This window comes from Eumetopias jubatus, unplaced genomic scaffold, assembly GCF_037043125.1.
Source record: "Eumetopias jubatus isolate StellerSeaLion01/CBP00866 unplaced genomic scaffold, mEumJub1_p1.0 scaffold_4, whole genome shotgun sequence".
Lineage (NCBI taxonomy): Eukaryota > Metazoa > Chordata > Mammalia > Carnivora > Otariidae > Eumetopias > Eumetopias jubatus.
Genome location: NW_028274810.1, coordinates 30,211,521 through 30,228,461, shown reverse-complemented (window position 1 = coordinate 30,228,461; position 16,941 = coordinate 30,211,521). Strand labels below are relative to the sequence as shown.

At 41.2% G+C, this 16,941-nt stretch overlaps 1 protein-coding gene across 1 annotated transcript in view; it reads right to left on the bottom strand.

Annotated features, from left to right (window-relative positions):
* Window positions 1-16,941, bottom strand: part of TGFBR3 (transforming growth factor beta receptor 3) — a 196,519-nt gene that overhangs the window by 129,859 nt on the left and 49,719 nt on the right. The window lies entirely within an intron of this gene.

Here is a 16,941-nt window from a genome sequence, read left to right as displayed (position 1 = left end):
ACAAAAATGCTTGGACTTTCATGGCTTTATTATAAAATAGGATGACAAGGAAAGAAACTGCCTGTGGCAAGACCCATCCTAAAAGACCCTCCCTGAAAGAAGACCAAGAAAGACAATGGAGTGGAGAAGCCTCCACAGTGGAAGTGCAAGTCAAGTATTTATTATGTAAAGGGACGGGGGCTTTAGAAGTAGGAACGCTGAGAAAATAACTATGCATTAGAACCCCTTTGAGTCCAATTAAACTTGTAAATTGACATACGGGGTCAGATTGTCTCCATTCCTGGTTAAGAGAGAGGCAAGCAACCCTAACTCTACATGTGCATGCCCAGCATTCCAGAACAAACTGCAGCTCATGCAGAAAGCAGCAGGAGAGTAAGAGGAGAAAACAGATCAACAAACTACAACAGATTGGTGACTTAGTAATTAAAAAGAAAAAAAGAAAACCGATTTGAAAGTTCAACTCGAGGCTGAATTCCTATCAGAAAACTACTGGAGGCCAAAGCCTACATCTGCATAATACTTTAAATCTGAGGCTGGTCTTTGGAAAAACATTTGACAAAGATTATCAAAACATCTATTTTTCTTTCTTTCTACTCATTTTTCTCCATTATTTTTCATATTAACCCCTGAGCTTCACTCACCACTCCTGCTTTCTCAACTACAGTAAGCAAATACATATAAATAGGGACTGGATAGACACTGTATAACATATTTTTCTATATCTATTCTTTTTTTTATCAGATATTTCTCTTTTGTAATTGCGTGAATGGCAAATATTCACACAGCTAACAGCCAACAAAATGAGCTGGTGCACAATGCTGATGTTGGAATCATCCTAACAGTGATTAGACAGTGTCGGATTCTCCTTGGATTCCAAAATGCTCACTTTAAAGTGAGCATACCACCAGTTCCACCTGTGGGGTCTTTCTGGGATTTTATTTTGAAAATCACCAGAGACTGTGGTTCACACCTATTGGCCTCAACTGAAACTTTAGACTCATGCTATAAGCATTAACATTCAAGTACAGCTTTACCCGGTGGGAGCACATTAAGAGCAAAAGGAAGCTTTAAGAAATTTAATTACATGTATTTTTTATATCCCTCTATGTAAGCAGAATAAACCGTCCTTATTTTACCACTTTTTCCCCTAAATTAAATACAGAACTTCAACTATAGGAGCATATGATTATTTTTAATTACTCCCATATAACCGTTTCTTATTAAAGAAAACATCCTCATGTCACCACATATGAATCCATCTAATCACTGAGTACCTTATCATTTATCATCTCATCAACTATGCATTTGACAAAATCAAACTGTGGCCCTAGGTAGTGAAAATCACTGGCCTCGCTAAGAACTCAAGAACCCAGTATACAACAAGAATTCTAGTTATGCATTTGCTTTAAAATGAGAACAATAACTTTTAACTCCACCTTAGGCTGTGGACTTTGCTTCTAATGTGGTGGAGGAAAAAAACTACCACGAGGTCTAATTCCGGTTAGCATTAGTGTGTTAATGCAAATCCCTAGCCATCTGATAGTATTTTTACAAACAAAGCATCATAAAGAACATTATGTTCAAAAGGCATGGAAATTGTGCTTTTCCAAGGTCCATATTTGACAATCTTCAGGAGAAGATTGTAGATATCAGCACAGTGTAATATGTGAGATGTAATCCCTCTTCGTGACAAGGTCACTTGCAAAAGAACACTCTGACCTTGGCAAAGTTCTCAAAAATTTAGACAAATAGGAACTGCAAGAAGTGTTTTTGTTATTTCATTGTTGGTGTTTGTTTTCAAATATTGCCTGTCTTAAATCACCTCCTTGATTTTTTTTTCACCTCCTTGATTTTTAAGCTGGAAAGGATGCAAATGTCTGAGTTACTGTAGTCACCTTTCTCCCGCTGCTTTTAAGTGCCTATAAAGCAAGCTCTGTAGACACCAATCTTAAACTGTGCTGGCCTTGCCAGGACAAATGTTGGCCCATGTATTCCAGCAAGGCCATGAGTATTCTGAAGGTCAAACAAAATACGGATTATTTCCAGTCAGAAAGGAAGTCTTTGCTTTCTGGAAGGTGGCCCCCAGCTCAGCCTTGACTTGGTATGCTACAGGGCAAGTAAACCAAAAACTGGAAAAAGCCTTCATTTTTAATCAGTACTTTCTGAAAAATGCGACTGATAACAGGGAGAGAATGTGAATGTACCTGATGTTCACAGTTCCCTCTCTCTTGGCTTTTCTCCTTTTACAGATGCATATACACATGTTTGAAATAATACTTCGCTAACGAAGTTTCAATGCAAACTACAGAATGTCAATTTGGATTCCTGCACCATTCATGAAAAAGGTTTCACACATCACTTAGGGTTTTCCTCCTATTTACCAAACAAGTTTCTGTAAGTCCTGCCCATAGTAAATAATATCCTAGTGATAATGGTCCTAAAACAGAAAAAGTGTGTGGGGGGTGCTTTTTGATGTCTACTTTTCATAAAGGGCTAAAAACCTAATTGTTTTCAAATACTAAGGTATAAGACCCATTGGACCAGTTGCGATTTGCACGCCTATGGGGCAAACATAATATTCTCTTTCTTTGGCACATTGAAACAGAAAGAAATCTCATCTGCCTTTTTTGCAGATGAGGAAACTGAGGCCCAGAGAAATTAAGGGACAGTTTAGCTTGGCTGTCAGCACCTACCACAACACAGCACCACTCTCTTCTGGGGTCTGGTAATCCAGAAGGGCCTTCTGCATCCCCAGCTCTGGCACCTCATCTTCACTCCCCGTCCCTAACATGCTGAAGGCCCACCTAGACTTTAACACTCACCCTAATGGTCTTCACTGCCTCCATGAAGCCTCTCTCAGCTAGACGAACCTCGTCCCTTCCTCTGGATTCCTGCAACAGGCTGGTTCCTCTCTGATGGGCACACATCATAGCACCAAGCTGCATAATTCCCCCCGCATCTAAGCATATTAGAGTCAAGTGTTTTCTTACTAATCCTGCCCAGCCCCTAGACAGGACCTCGTACATAGTAAGTACTCAATAAATACTTGTTCAATGGAATTACTTGGGTGATGAATGAATAAAATGGCATTTCCAAGGTTCCACAGCAAGTGGGCAACAGAAGCAAAAATAAAACCCAGGCTTCATGAGGACCAAATGCAGCTGGTACCATGCCACCATGAAAATCCACGGCTGCATTTGTTTTCATGTGTGTGGTGAGCTGTGTATTGTGTTGTGTGCGCACACACACAAGTCCTCACAACCAAGCAAAGAACAGGTGAGACTTCTCACATTAACTAAGCTTTGGTTTTTTAGTAAATGTCCCCCACAACCTTAACCTTAGCTGTTATTTTATATCAAAATTCTAAAACACTGGATCATTTCCTCTTTTTCCCCAGCTTTTTTTAAAGTAAAGTTTAGGACAGCAGGAAAACTGCTGAGCTGAGACACAGAGAAAAGCTGACTCTGCACATGCCTCATTGTTTTCTATTTTCATCCAGCACAGTTGTGGCTGGAAACCAGCGTTTAGGATTCCCGGTGGACCTGTGTCCCTGGTGTTTCAAAACGTTACACTTCATACACTACTCAGAAAGGTGTGAGGCAATTGAGTATGTTCTCTCATATATATCATGTATCTTTGGGGAAGTAAGCAAAATATATGTTTGAGGAAAGGAGGAGAAAAAAGCGACCAAGGGAGTTTTCGGAGATGTAATTACACATACACAAGTGGGACCTTCTGTGTGTGTGTTTTGGAGGTGGGAAGTTTAATGTAAGCGTTGACTACATTTGTGCTTGTGACTTTTATATACATACTGAATCACCACACACTTGAGCACACATCTGTTAAAAATGCTGACACATTTACTGTGAGAACATTATTTACTCTATAAGGGATTTGTATTTCATTGTTTTTTTTTTTTCAGGTTTTCTTAACTTTCCTCCTCAAATATATTCGATAACTTCTTTTTAAATTTTTGGTTATTTTACCGTCAACAGGATCCTCCTACGATCCATGGACACAAGTCATTTTGCCAGAAGAGCAGAACTGATTCCTCTTTCCAAAGTGCTCAACTTTCGCCTCTGGGAGGAAAGGCTGTTCACACCTACTTCAGGGGACCTACAAATACAGAGTCCTTCCTTGGAAGAGCTCAAAACAACCCTTCAATTCTGACCATCGCCCCACTCCATCATCCCTGTACAGAGGGCCACTTCTCAAAGAGTTAAGGCACCCCACAGGTTGAAAATAACCTCTGACCCATACGGAAATGAAAACTCAAAGGTAGCAGAGAAAATCTTTCCACTGAAGGCCATTCTCCTCTTGGGGGGAGGGCCTCCAGAGTCAGCTGCATCTAACATACAGCCTTTCCTGGTGGTGATTTATTTTTTTAGCATGATACTAAATCCACAGCCCACAATAGCAGGACATTGCTGTCAGGGCACCAAGGTCTCTCAGTATAGCCGCTCTCACAGCCTCCTGAAGTCATGAATCATACTCCTAAGCATGATGACAGAGATAGAGGCGCACCCCACCCCACCCCCAATCTAGAGGATGCCCGCTCTTTCTTTCTCTACTCACGCGACGATGCATTATTTCAAAGACATTTTACTTCCTATAATTTTTCTCCTTAAAGACTTTAAGAAGGGAATGGACCGGCTTCAGGACAATGGGGGAAGAGACACTGAATTGGTAATCAGAAGACAAGGGTTCAAATTCTGAATTGGCTCCTTAGAAGCCATGTCACTTAAAGCAAGTCACAATCTCTTCAAGTCTTAGTTTCAGATACATGGTAATAGCAGCACATTTTTCTTGGGATTGTTAAAAGATTTTAATGAGATAATACATAAGAAAGTACCTAGTATGTATTAGATAGTTACTAACCTTTTGCCTATAAGGCAATCATAATGCTCAGTTAATACATTTCAGAGGGTGTGACCATTCAATAATAAAGGCCAGTAAGAATATTCTGAGGCCTTTGAAAATATTCTCAGCCAGGTTTGGGTAGCAACTGAAGTGGCCAACACCTCTGTAAAGGTATTACACCATAACTGTGATTACACCATAACTTTACAACATAACTGTAAAGGTATTACACTGTTACAGGTAGAGGTGTTAACTGCCACAGTATTTACAAGAGAGAAATACCAGAAATAACCTAAATGTTCATGAGGGTACATCTGTACCACCAAATATATACACTGCAGTTAAAATAGTGTTATTTATACTGACAGAAACATCTTAATGACATATTAAGCATTTTTTAAAAAACCATAGAAAAGCATGTAAAGAATGATACAACTTATTAACTCCCTAAAACTATGTGTAGATGTACATAAGTGCACAGAGGAAAAGGACTGAATACATAATTCTACCTGTAAATAGTTCTTACCTATGGTGGGGGCAGTGCTGGACTGGGGTCAGGCTGCTGAATGGGCACTGGGACGCTGCTCTGCGTCTCTTTTATTTAACTTTTTACCATGCACATGTGTTTTAAGTACAAGTCGCATAATGAACACAGTTTTATTTTATGATTAAACACTAAAAACACATACTCTATCATATAAATAATTCTGATTAAAACCAACACTGGTGGAGTAGTTTTCTGCTCTGGATGTCTTATTTGGGGCAGCGTCATATGCGGTTCAAAGAAACCACCACTCCAGTGTCTCCGTAGGCAGCAGAGAACCCTACTCTACTCCACTTGTGTGATAACAGCCTCTCCTCCACTTGAGGGCTTTGGTGCCACTTCCTCCTCCTCTGTGGCCAGTGACCCAGCAGACCCAGGTCTTGCCTGGGCTCAGTAGCAGGCAGTAGTGAAAACATCTGGCTTTGACTCCTCATTCTGCATTGTGCCACCTGAGACTTTGCTTCGGTTTTCTCATTTGTAAAATGGGGACATACCTATACCTTGCAAGGCTGTCACAGGAATTATACGACACATGCTAACGTGCCCAGTAAAGGGCAGCTTTTAACATCACTATTATTAACAAGGCAACGGTATGGGTCTCAAGGTCAATTCTCATCTGTAAAATGAGACCCCAATATTTGATTATTTTGAAAGCTTCCAGCTATAATATTCTAAGAACATATAATAAAGTAGAAAAGTAGACAAACATGCTGAAAGGTGCAGCCAGGTATCTGGGACCAGAGAGATGAGACAACCTCCGAGGCAGGGCCTTGGCAATGATGTGACTTGTGTGACTGTTATAACATCACGGGGTAAGAAGAAAAGAGGGTAAGAGAAGCTTTTGTTTTCCAGTCTAGAAGACTTAGAATTTAGAGAGAAAATAGAAAGACACACAGAGAAACATATTCATATTCTTCTACTGCCAAATAGAAAACATTTTCAATATCCCCTAACACCTGCTGGTACGAGTACCTAGTACCTAGTATCTGCTGGGAATAACAAAGCATTACAAAACAGGGCAGCTTAGTGTGACTGGCCCAAACACAGCCTTCAACCTCCAACCTGCTCAACATTCTGGGACAGAAGTTCAAGTTAAATCCTTTTAGAACCAATAGTATCTCTATACAACTACATCTATCTTTTGGGGCTCAGTTAAAATTCCACCTCCCGTGTTAACCTCTCAAACCGTCCCCATTAAAAGCCATCTCTCTCTTTGAATTCCCATTGACTTTGTTCTTCAGCTTTCTCAATTTCTACTTTACGTTACAGTTCTTTGCATGCCTGTTTTACCTCCCTTACAGGGCCATAAACTCCCCTGTAAGCTGAATAATGTTCCAGTCAGTCACCCACTCACAAACATTTACTGAGCACCTAGGTATCATCCAAACCATGAGGGATACAGAAATAGTAACACTTTCTCGATCTTCAAGGAGCTCGCGGTCTGATGAAAAGATGGGCAAGTGAAAAATTTCAACCACCAAGGTGCTACGGGGACATGGAGAAGGAACCTCCCTAATCTACCTCAAAAGATGGAAGATGAAAGTGTCAAAAAAGTCTTCCAAGCAGGTAATGTCTGAGATAATTCTTCAGGATTAGTTAAGGGGTGCCTGACTGGCTCAGTCGGAAAAGCATGCAACTCTTGACCTCAGGACTGTGAGTTCAAGCACCACACTGGGTATAGAGGTTATTTAAAAATAAAATCTTTAAAAAAAGAAAAGAATTAGTTGAAGCTACCCAAGCAAAAAGGAGAGGAAAGGACAAATATGTACTAAAATCAAGAGAGGGGGTGCCTGGCTGGCTCAGTCAGTAGAACATGCAACTCTCGATCTTGGGATCATGAGGTCAAGCCCCACGATGTACGTAGAGCTTACTTTAAAAAAAAAAAAATAAATCAATCAATATAGGTACATCTACTCTGGAGAACTGGGTGGCAGTTTCTTATAGGCTAAGCATATACTTACCATACGATGGAGCAATTGCACTCCTAGGTATTTATACAAGAAAAATTAGAACATATGTCCACAACATGACATGTTTGCAAATGTTCATCCATTTTTTTCATAATAAAAGGGAACAACCAAATGCCCATCAACAGGTGAATGAATACACAAATTGGGGTATAGCCATACAATGGATATTCTCAGCATCGAAAAGGAAGAAACTACTCATACGCAGAACAATTTAACTCAAAAACATTTTGCTGAGCAAAAGGAGCCAGACTCAAGGGAGTACATGAAATTCTGGAACAGGCCAACCTAACCTATCACGATAGAAAGCAGGTCAGTAAGTGCCTGGGACAGGGATATTGACTACAAAGGGACAGGAGAACTGGGGGGAAGGAGGGGAGCGATATAAAAAAATCTGTATCTTCCATAACTTGATTGCAGTGGTGGTTAAAGAAGTATATACATTATCAAAACTCATCAAACTGTACCATTAAAATATATGCATTTTAGTCCATGTAAATTTTACTTCAATAAAGCTGACTGATTTTATTTTTTTAAAGACTATTTATTTATTTATTTATTTGCGAGAGAGAGCGCATGTGCAAGCATCTGTGTGAGCAGAGGGGAGGGGCAGAGAGGGAGGCAGAGGGAGAGGAAAAGAATCCCAAGCAAATGGCACTGAGTGCAGAGCCCCACGAGGGGCTCAACCTCACATCCCCTGAGATCATGACCTGAGCCGAAACCAAGAGTCGGATGCTCAACTGACTGAGCCACCCAGGCACACCCACCCCCAATAAAGCTGATTTAAAAAAAAATATATATAGCACAGTGTTTAAGAACACAGACTCTGGAGGGGCGCCTGGGTGGCTCAGTCAGTTAAACGTCTGCCTTCGGCTCAGGTCATGATCCCAGGGTCCTGGGATCGAGCCCCGCATCGGGCTCCCTGCTCAGCAGGGAGCCTGCTGCTCCCTCTCCCTCTGCCTGCTGCTCCCCCTGCCTGTACTCTCTCTGTGTCAAATAAATAAATAAAATCTTAAAAAAAAAAAAAAGAAACACAGACTCTGGAGCCAAGCGCCTGTTCTATGACTAGCTGGCTATGTAAGAGTTAACCAGTATTATTATTATTATTAGCATTAGCATTCATATTCATATTCCAGGCAGAGGGAAGAACACAAGCAATGGTCTAGAGGTAAGAAACAGCATTGTAGTGTAGAGACTACAACAATTTAGTGGTGTGGAACATAAATTAAGAGGAAAGACATGAAGGGGATGAGATCAGAGAAGCAGAAAGGGTCAAGGTTACTCCTCTCCATGTCTTCATGCCTAACAGAGAGCTTCTGACACAACCAATCAAATGTTTATTTTTTTTAAAAACTGATGAACATATCAGAAGATACTACTTGAAACCCACCAGGATGGCTATTATCAAAAAGACAAATAATAACAAGGGTTGGCAAGAATGTGGAGAACTAGGCCCTCATATATTGTGGCTGGGAATGTAAAATGTAACCACTGAGGAAAATAGCTTGGCAGTTCCTCAAAAGGTCAGACATGGAGTTACCATATGAGCCAGCTATTGCACACCAAGGTATACATATGCCCAAGAGAAATAAAAACATATGCCCACATAAAAACTTGTAACACAAATGTTCTTAGCAGGGGCACCTGGGTGGCTCAGTTGGTTAAGCAACTGCCTTCAGCTCAGGTCATGATCCTGGAGTCCCGGGATCGAGTCCCACGTCGGGCTCCCTGCTCAGCAGGGAGTCTGCTTCTCCCTCTGGCCCTCTTCCCTCTCGTGCTCTCTATCTCTCATTCTCTCTCTCTCAAATAAATAAATAAAATCTTAAAAAAAAAAAAACAAATGTTCTTAGCAGCATTAAGTAATAGTAATAGCCCAAAACTAGAAACAACACTAATATTCATCAACTGATAACGGATTAATAAAATGTGGTATACACATAAAATGTAATACTATTTAGCCACAAAAAAGAGTGAAGTACTGATGTAGGCTACAATATGAATGACCCCTGAAAACATTATGCTAAGTAAAAGCTGCCAGACACAAAATGTCACATATTGTAGGACTGCATTTACCTAGGATGTCCAGCATAAGCAAATCCACAGAAACAGAAAGTAAAGTGGTTGTCAGGGGCTAGAGGAAGGGGATACTGGGGAGTGACAGCTAATGGGTATGGCATTTCTTTTGGGAGTGATGAAAATGTCCTAAAATTGCGGTGGTGGTTGCACAACTCTATGAATGAATATACTAAAAACTAGTGAGTTGTAACCAGTCACTTTAAATAGGTAATTATATGGTATGTGAATTTTGTCTCAAAGTTGTTATAAAATATTTAAAGAATAAAATATCAATGGTTCACTTATTTCAAGAAATGTCTGATAAAAGTTAAACACAAAAAAATTTGAAACATCTCTTTTCATTCAATTTGTTCAAATCCCCTATGTGCCAGCTCTGATGGCCACAAATATTGAGTAGGACAGAGCGCCTTAGCCTTAAGAAGCTATACTCTAGAAGTGAGGAGAGAGGCAGGTATATAGGGTAGCACCACATTAGAGGGCCTCACAGAAAGCTGTCTAGGAACTGAGGGAACACAAACCAGGGCCAGGACCTCCTCTCCATTACTTTGTCTTTGGTCTCTTATCCTTACATGGTCCTACTAGATTGCATTTCTTCTACTGGAAGGCTGTTCACATTTATTTTGGCAGGAGACCCCTATGCTAAGCAATGTGATTGATTCTCTAGCTGATCAGTCTAAGCCAGTCATGGCAACTCTATTACTAATTGCCAACGACTGGTTCAAGGACAGATGGCACTATATCAATTCAGCCAATGAATGCAAAGAAAGACATGCTGGGGGTCTGGGAAAGAGGCTCTCTCACTCTTAAGAAAGCCAAAGGCAGCATCACATTACTCTTCCTTGGACTATGAACAAAACCCTGATACCTACGAAGCCATTCCTACAACCACCAGGAGACCTGTCTTCAGTTAACCCTATGGTAAAGACAGAACAACCTAAGAACTGAATGAAATTAGTCCAGTTTCCATTTTCTCCTGTCCACCATTAAGTTAAAAAGTCTTCTAATGATGCCACCTGATGTCTTGTCTTCCCTCATGGGTCAGGAAGCACCCATGGAGCAGAGCCTAGAGGCTCCAGCTCTGTTTCATTTCCTCCCTCAGAGTCTAGCACATGGTCAACCATTGCAAGTCACGTATTTCAAAAGAACAGAAAACAATGAACAGAGTTACACTTAACCCTAAATATTTTAAAAAGCAGAATTTAACAGAAAAAAAAATTACCTAAATAAAGGTCTTCCCTATTAAAACTTCCACAGTTCCCTTCATTGCCTCAAACAAGGACCATGTTTAACAGAGGGAAGGCTCCTGTCCCTTCCCCTCCACCGCTTCCAGGAAAAGGTCCTGGGCTTCCAGGGAAGGTAAGCAGCTTAGGGTAGGAACCCTGTAGGTGTGATGTAAAATGCCAGGCAAAGGGCGAGCATTTGATGCTAAGCATCATAGCAACAATCACAACAACAGAACCAGTGGGGCGTGTATAGACTGGCGTTTACAACATGGAATGGTACTGGTTTCTATTCTCAGCATGTGTCACTGACTTACTGACAAGACAGTTAAACATAAAAAGGGTCCCTTATCAGTGGTAACTGGGACAAAGTCCCTGGGCTAGAGGGAATAGGAAAACTCCAGCAGTAATCCCCAAACCTCCTATGTCTCAATAGTTTCAATTTCCTTCTCCAAACCTTTTCTAAAACTACTCTTACCAAAATAAACCAATTTAAGTTGACTTCCACTTCCTTTCCCTGATGTGAAGGCACAGAAGAATGAGCAGGAAGAGACACAAAAGATCCCAATTATCCACCCTTTCTTAAGGCTCCTTTGTATGCCTGCTGCGTAAGATCATTTATTAACTAAGAATAAGTTCCTGGTTTATGATAACACAGTGCCTGGCACACAGTAGGCACTTGATAAATGTTTACTGATTGACCACAGCAAACTAGAAGCAAGCATGTGAGCGTTGGACACAGAGGAATAAAGCCTTGACTCTCCCAGGTTCACTTTTTAGCCAACTTGCTAAAAACAATAATAGTGCACATCATCAAAAAGCTGAAAAGAGCTGGTTTTGTAGCTACGGTGGCTGTTACTCACTGCTCCCGGAATGAATAAATCTATTCAGTTTCTCTGACCCCCGTCCAGAATACAAGTGAGTTACAGCCAGTGCAGACCCTGGCTCACAGCGAAATTATTAACCTCACTGGCTAACTGTAAATAGATACTAGAGAAACTTGTTCAGCTCCAGACTGTCCAGACATCATTCCAGTGAAGGGCTTCACCTAGTTCAGGGTACTGGGTTTTCAGATCGCCCTGAGGTCTGCTCTCCAAAGCCTGACAGAACTAGCACAGAACATACTCTAACAGTCTTCTTCCATATCTCTTGCCCAAGAGAACTTCAATGTCATGATAGTTATAGAATATACCTGGAAAAGTGGGCTTCTTCCCTTGATTACAATTACACAGAGGGGAGCACAGGATTTGCCTATACCAATATCTGTGCCCATGATGAACTCTCAAATATGACCAATCAACCCCGTCAATATTTTAGCTTCATTAACTGGCCAGAGGAAAAAGAGCCTGCCACATGGCAAACTCACATTTCACACAGGTGTCTCAGCCAAGACAGGGCAGAAGCATTACATCCATAGCCCAGAGTACAAATGTTCAGCACCGAAATGAATGGAAACCAACAGGATCCTTGTTGTTATAATTTAACTTAAATCCTCAGATAAAGGAAGACCACTACTGATTTGGTTTGGTTTGTCAACAGGAGAGTTCATAGGGAATTATCGTGAGCAAACAGTGGCAGCCACCCCAGTAACCACAAAGCCCTGAGTATTGAAGGAGGACCAAGTACACTTAGCTTTACATCCTTCCCTGCAGTGAAGGGTCCCTTGGGATGGGTCACCTTCACGAGGGGCAGCAGCTGTTCAAACCCCAGGACATACAGGGAAAGTTAAGGAGTAAAGGATTGCACAGATAGAATCCCTCTAGGAAGGGACTATGGTTTAAGCCCACATTCTTCTCACTGTACTCATAACCAGTAGCACCCCACCCCAGGACCCTCTCCCTTTTTATCCCAATTCCTTGACATCTGATCAGATCAAGAAGACCAGGTGGCAGACCTCAAGGCCTCCTCAATGCAATGAATGGCTATTTTAAGTTTTTGTTTGTTTTTTTTTTTAATTAAGCTCTACACCAAATGTGGGGCTTGAACTCATGACCCTGAGATCAATCACATGCTCTACAGACTGAGCCAGCCAAGCACCCCATGAATGGATATTTTACACTTTAAAGCTAAGGCTGACTTACATGTAAGAGTCCCTCTTTCTCCAAATATATGTCATTCCTAAACATCTCTGCTCTGTTGGCAAGTCACCAGTTGACCTCCCCATCTCTCCCTCCTCCCCAGGGACATAGAAGCCACAGTTAAGCAGACTTTCACAGCGACAAGGCACAGTGTGGGGAGGGGAGCTCTGGAATGACATCAGAAGACCTGTGCACTTGCTCCAGCTCTGCCAAATTAGCCGAGTGAATTTAGCCTTGGCTTACATATCTTTAAAATAGGGGAGTATGGTTTGATGATTTTTATGGGTCCTTCCAGCTCCAAACTCTGGGAACTTTCAATATTGACTATAGCTTCATCTATCTACACGCCAGTGAAGTATCCCAGTGAGCATCTAAATGAGGCTAAAAGACGCATATGCTGGAAGGGTCCAGCCATGGAATCATAAAATCTAAGAATGCTAGAAGCACCCCAGAACATAACAGTCCCTTCAAAGGAAGCTCTGGGTTTCACAGTGTGCTCAAAGATGTCTATGGCTCACCATTTCCCACAGGGGTACTTGGACCATCACTGTGAAAGCAAGGACTCAAAGAGGACAAACTCCAAACTCAGTTATTCCAGACAAGGGTCTATTCTAAAGGTGCAGACCCAAAAATAGCTTTACAGTTTACATAAAAGCAGGACCTAAAATAAGATTTTCAAAAAGTCAGATCCTGGGTAATAAACTTCCTTTTAAACCCACAGCTAGAGGCCAGCCCTGTGCCACGCAAGGGTATACTCAAAAAATTACCCATTCAAGTACCTGGGTCTTTGCCACCTTCTTTCTCTGGCATAACCAAGATAAGCTCACCCTGGCATGGTTCTGTCTAGAGGATACCAGGCAATTAGGCCATGGTGCATGTCCCCCAGGGGCAGAACACTTCCCCAGCTACTTCGGTTTGGTATGTCTTTGTTTTGGTTTAGCCCTGGCAATCTGGCAGGCAATGTATTTCCAGGGGGAGCTCTGTCCATGGTGTGAATGCCCCGGCCTTGAGGTCCTCGTTCATGTCCATAAACAGAGCCCAGTTGCCACAGTGACTGGTGCTAGGAGCAGCTGCTAAATAGCAGAGGTCACCAGAGCTTTCTTTGGGTTCTACAGTCTGGGCTATGTGTTCCTATGCCGCTGTGAACAGTGGGTCAACGGGAGCTGCAACCACACCAGCCAGTACTTCACATGGGAGTCTGGGCACTGAGGAGGAATGTGATTTCCCGTGGGGCCCATACCCACATGACAGATCTCGGCCAGAGGACTCAGGAAGAGTAAAGGGCATAGGAGTGGCAACTTCCTCCCGGGGGTTCCACAGTCCCCAGAGGGTGGGAGGGGGCAGGGCCAGAGTTTAGTGCAACAGGAAGGGCCTTGGAAAAGTGAACATGTAGTTGGGCCAGTGACGCTTCTGAATCATGTAGGCCAATCGGGTGCTTCCTCCCTTCTCCGTGAAGGTGTGACTTGGTTCTCCCCACCTCCACAGCAGGAAACACTGCACCCCACCTGACACACACAGGTAAAAACAAAAGAAAAAAAACAAAAACAAAAACAAAAAACCTTCTGGACTGGAGTCGCAGAGGTCTTTCTAAATTAGAAACTATGCCTATTGTGTTTCCATCTTCCAAGGCAATCCTGCCCAAAGGCCACAAGATCTGCTTGACAAGTAATACAACTAGGGCAGGTGTGAAACACAACCGTGTCTGGAAACACATATACCCCTGGCCACTCCCCTTGTTGTCCACTTACTAAGATTAGAAATAGTTGTTTTTTACTCTGCAAAGTAGAGCTTCTGTCCTCAAGGTAGATGCTTTCAGATAAAAACATAAAAACAGCTATAAAAAAGAGATGATAAGGCAGGTCCTCTTGGCCCTTACAAAACCAAGTTACCTTGGCTGGGGCCCAAGGAAGCCATAGAATAGAACCGAACATAAACCTCAACATCTTTCAGACCCATCCCCATCCCCATGTTAACATGGAAGTAATAAATATTCTTTGGTTCCAATGCCAGTTCCAGAGACGGTGATCATTTAAAATGTAAACAAAATGAAGGCTTATCTCTCTCAAAAACATATGCTTCTGTCTTTACCAACCATGAGCCAATGAGACCACAAAAAGGAGAGGAAAACGGGATGAAAGTTTTCTAATTTATCAGTGTAACTCAAAGGTAAACCTGAAAACTTGGATCCATCATGCTTCCCAAACAGGGCCCAAATGTTTCACACATAAGATGTTTCTGTGTTATTCCCACCATTGTAGTTCATTACAGGCCAGAGGAAACCTAAAAGGTTAAAAAGTTTGTCTTTAGGCAAATACTTCAATAATTTAGACTTCAAAGACTCCATTTAACCTCTGTTTACACAAAGTAATGTGTTTCCTTTGCCTGCTGAATGTCAAAATGCTTTGCAATTAATTACCTCTATTTTTAAAACCCCCAAATACTGTTAAATATAATGGCCAATATATTGGGGTGGGGGAAGCGTGTTCAAAATCTGCTCCATTCTCTGAAGACACAAAATGATAATTAAGACAACATCCATGGAATTTGATTGATGTAGACGATTTAAAAAAAAAAAAACTTTTCCCCTTGCGGTGCCTAAGTGGCACAGTCGGTTAAGCATCACACTCTTGGTTTCAGCTCAGGTTGTGATCTCAGGGTTTTGATCTCAGAGTCGTGAGATCAAGCCCCACGTCCGTTAAGACTCTCTCTGATCCTCCCCGCTGCACTTACTCTCTCTCTCTCAAATAAATAAATAAATCTTAAAAAAAAAAACGTTTTCCCCTCAAAATCACAATTTTTATCGATTTTTTTCCCATTTTTCCTATGAACACTGTGAATCTAAGAATGGAACAGTTTTTTATCCACTTACAGAAAAATTCAACAAAGTTAAAGTAAAGGCAAGTAAAGGCACAGCTTTAGAAAATTCAAGGCATTTCATTTTCTAACTAGTTAGTACTTATACCTTCTTTTCTTTAGAGCGTTCCTAGTTCATGATTAATGGAGCACCTTAGAAATTAACTCCACATCTCCCACAGGTAAGTGTACACAGAAGCACAGCAAGTGGCTTAAATGGCAAAGAATTTTATAAATACTAAGGTCATCATGGAGACAATGATCAATAGTCCTTGGAATTTGTATGGGGAAATTTCTAGGTTTTTTTAAAAGCTATTTTCCACTCTCTTACCCTCAAAATAGCCACATTTGGCAATAATAATATTATCATCTATGGAATATTTACTATGTGCCAGGCTCTCTTCTAAGCATTTTACTTGTATTTATGTATTTATTCCTCAAAACCAACTTGAGATATACAATTGCCTTCATTCTACAGCTGAAAACACTGAGATGGAATGATGTTAAGTAACTCACTCAAAGTCATGAAGTTATTGACTTACTGAGTGAAAGTGACTAAGCCAAGGCCAGCCCTGGGTGGGGGAGAGCTCGGACGGGGGGTGGGGGGGATGCAGGGAGGGTGGTACCTAGACTAGAAGGCAGGAACCAGCATTCTGGTTCCCAAATCAAATGGTGTTTCTTCCCAGAGAAAATGCTGACCCAAGATAACCCAAGGAATATGTAAATGAGTTCTGACCTAAATACATGTCCTCTTGCTATAGAAAACTCAGCTACTGGCACCTTAAAGAGAGATACAAACACCAAAGAAAAAAGGAAGCTCAGATTTCCTTAATTAACTGTGCAACATTCTCAGCTAATGTCATTTTAATTTTACATATATGTTCTACAACCTAAAATAGTCTTTGCAAATTACCTAAGAAAAAAAATTTTTAAAGCCTTCAGAAAAAGGAACTATTTGGACTTTCTATGTTAAATTTTCGCTATATTTTTCTCCTACATTGTAAAGTTTTGATGGTTTTTTACAATTCATATTTCTGGCCACCTTGTTTCATTAGCACTCAAAGTGGAGCTAAGGTCATATAACATCGCTGGGGCTATAGTGTGAAGCTGCTATCCAGCTAAGCTGATTTAAACATCCAATTCTGACAGCATGGTATACCTTCTGCCTTCGAAAAACTTAGAAACCTTTCCTTCCTTTCTAGAAAATCTTCACATTATTTAAACAGAAAAAAAGTACTTTTTTTCTGAATGTATTTAAAAGTTGCAAATAATCCTAAGATTATTATTAATACTTTTTCCTGAGATCTCATTTCCCATCCTCTGACAGGTTCTCCTTCAGCTCA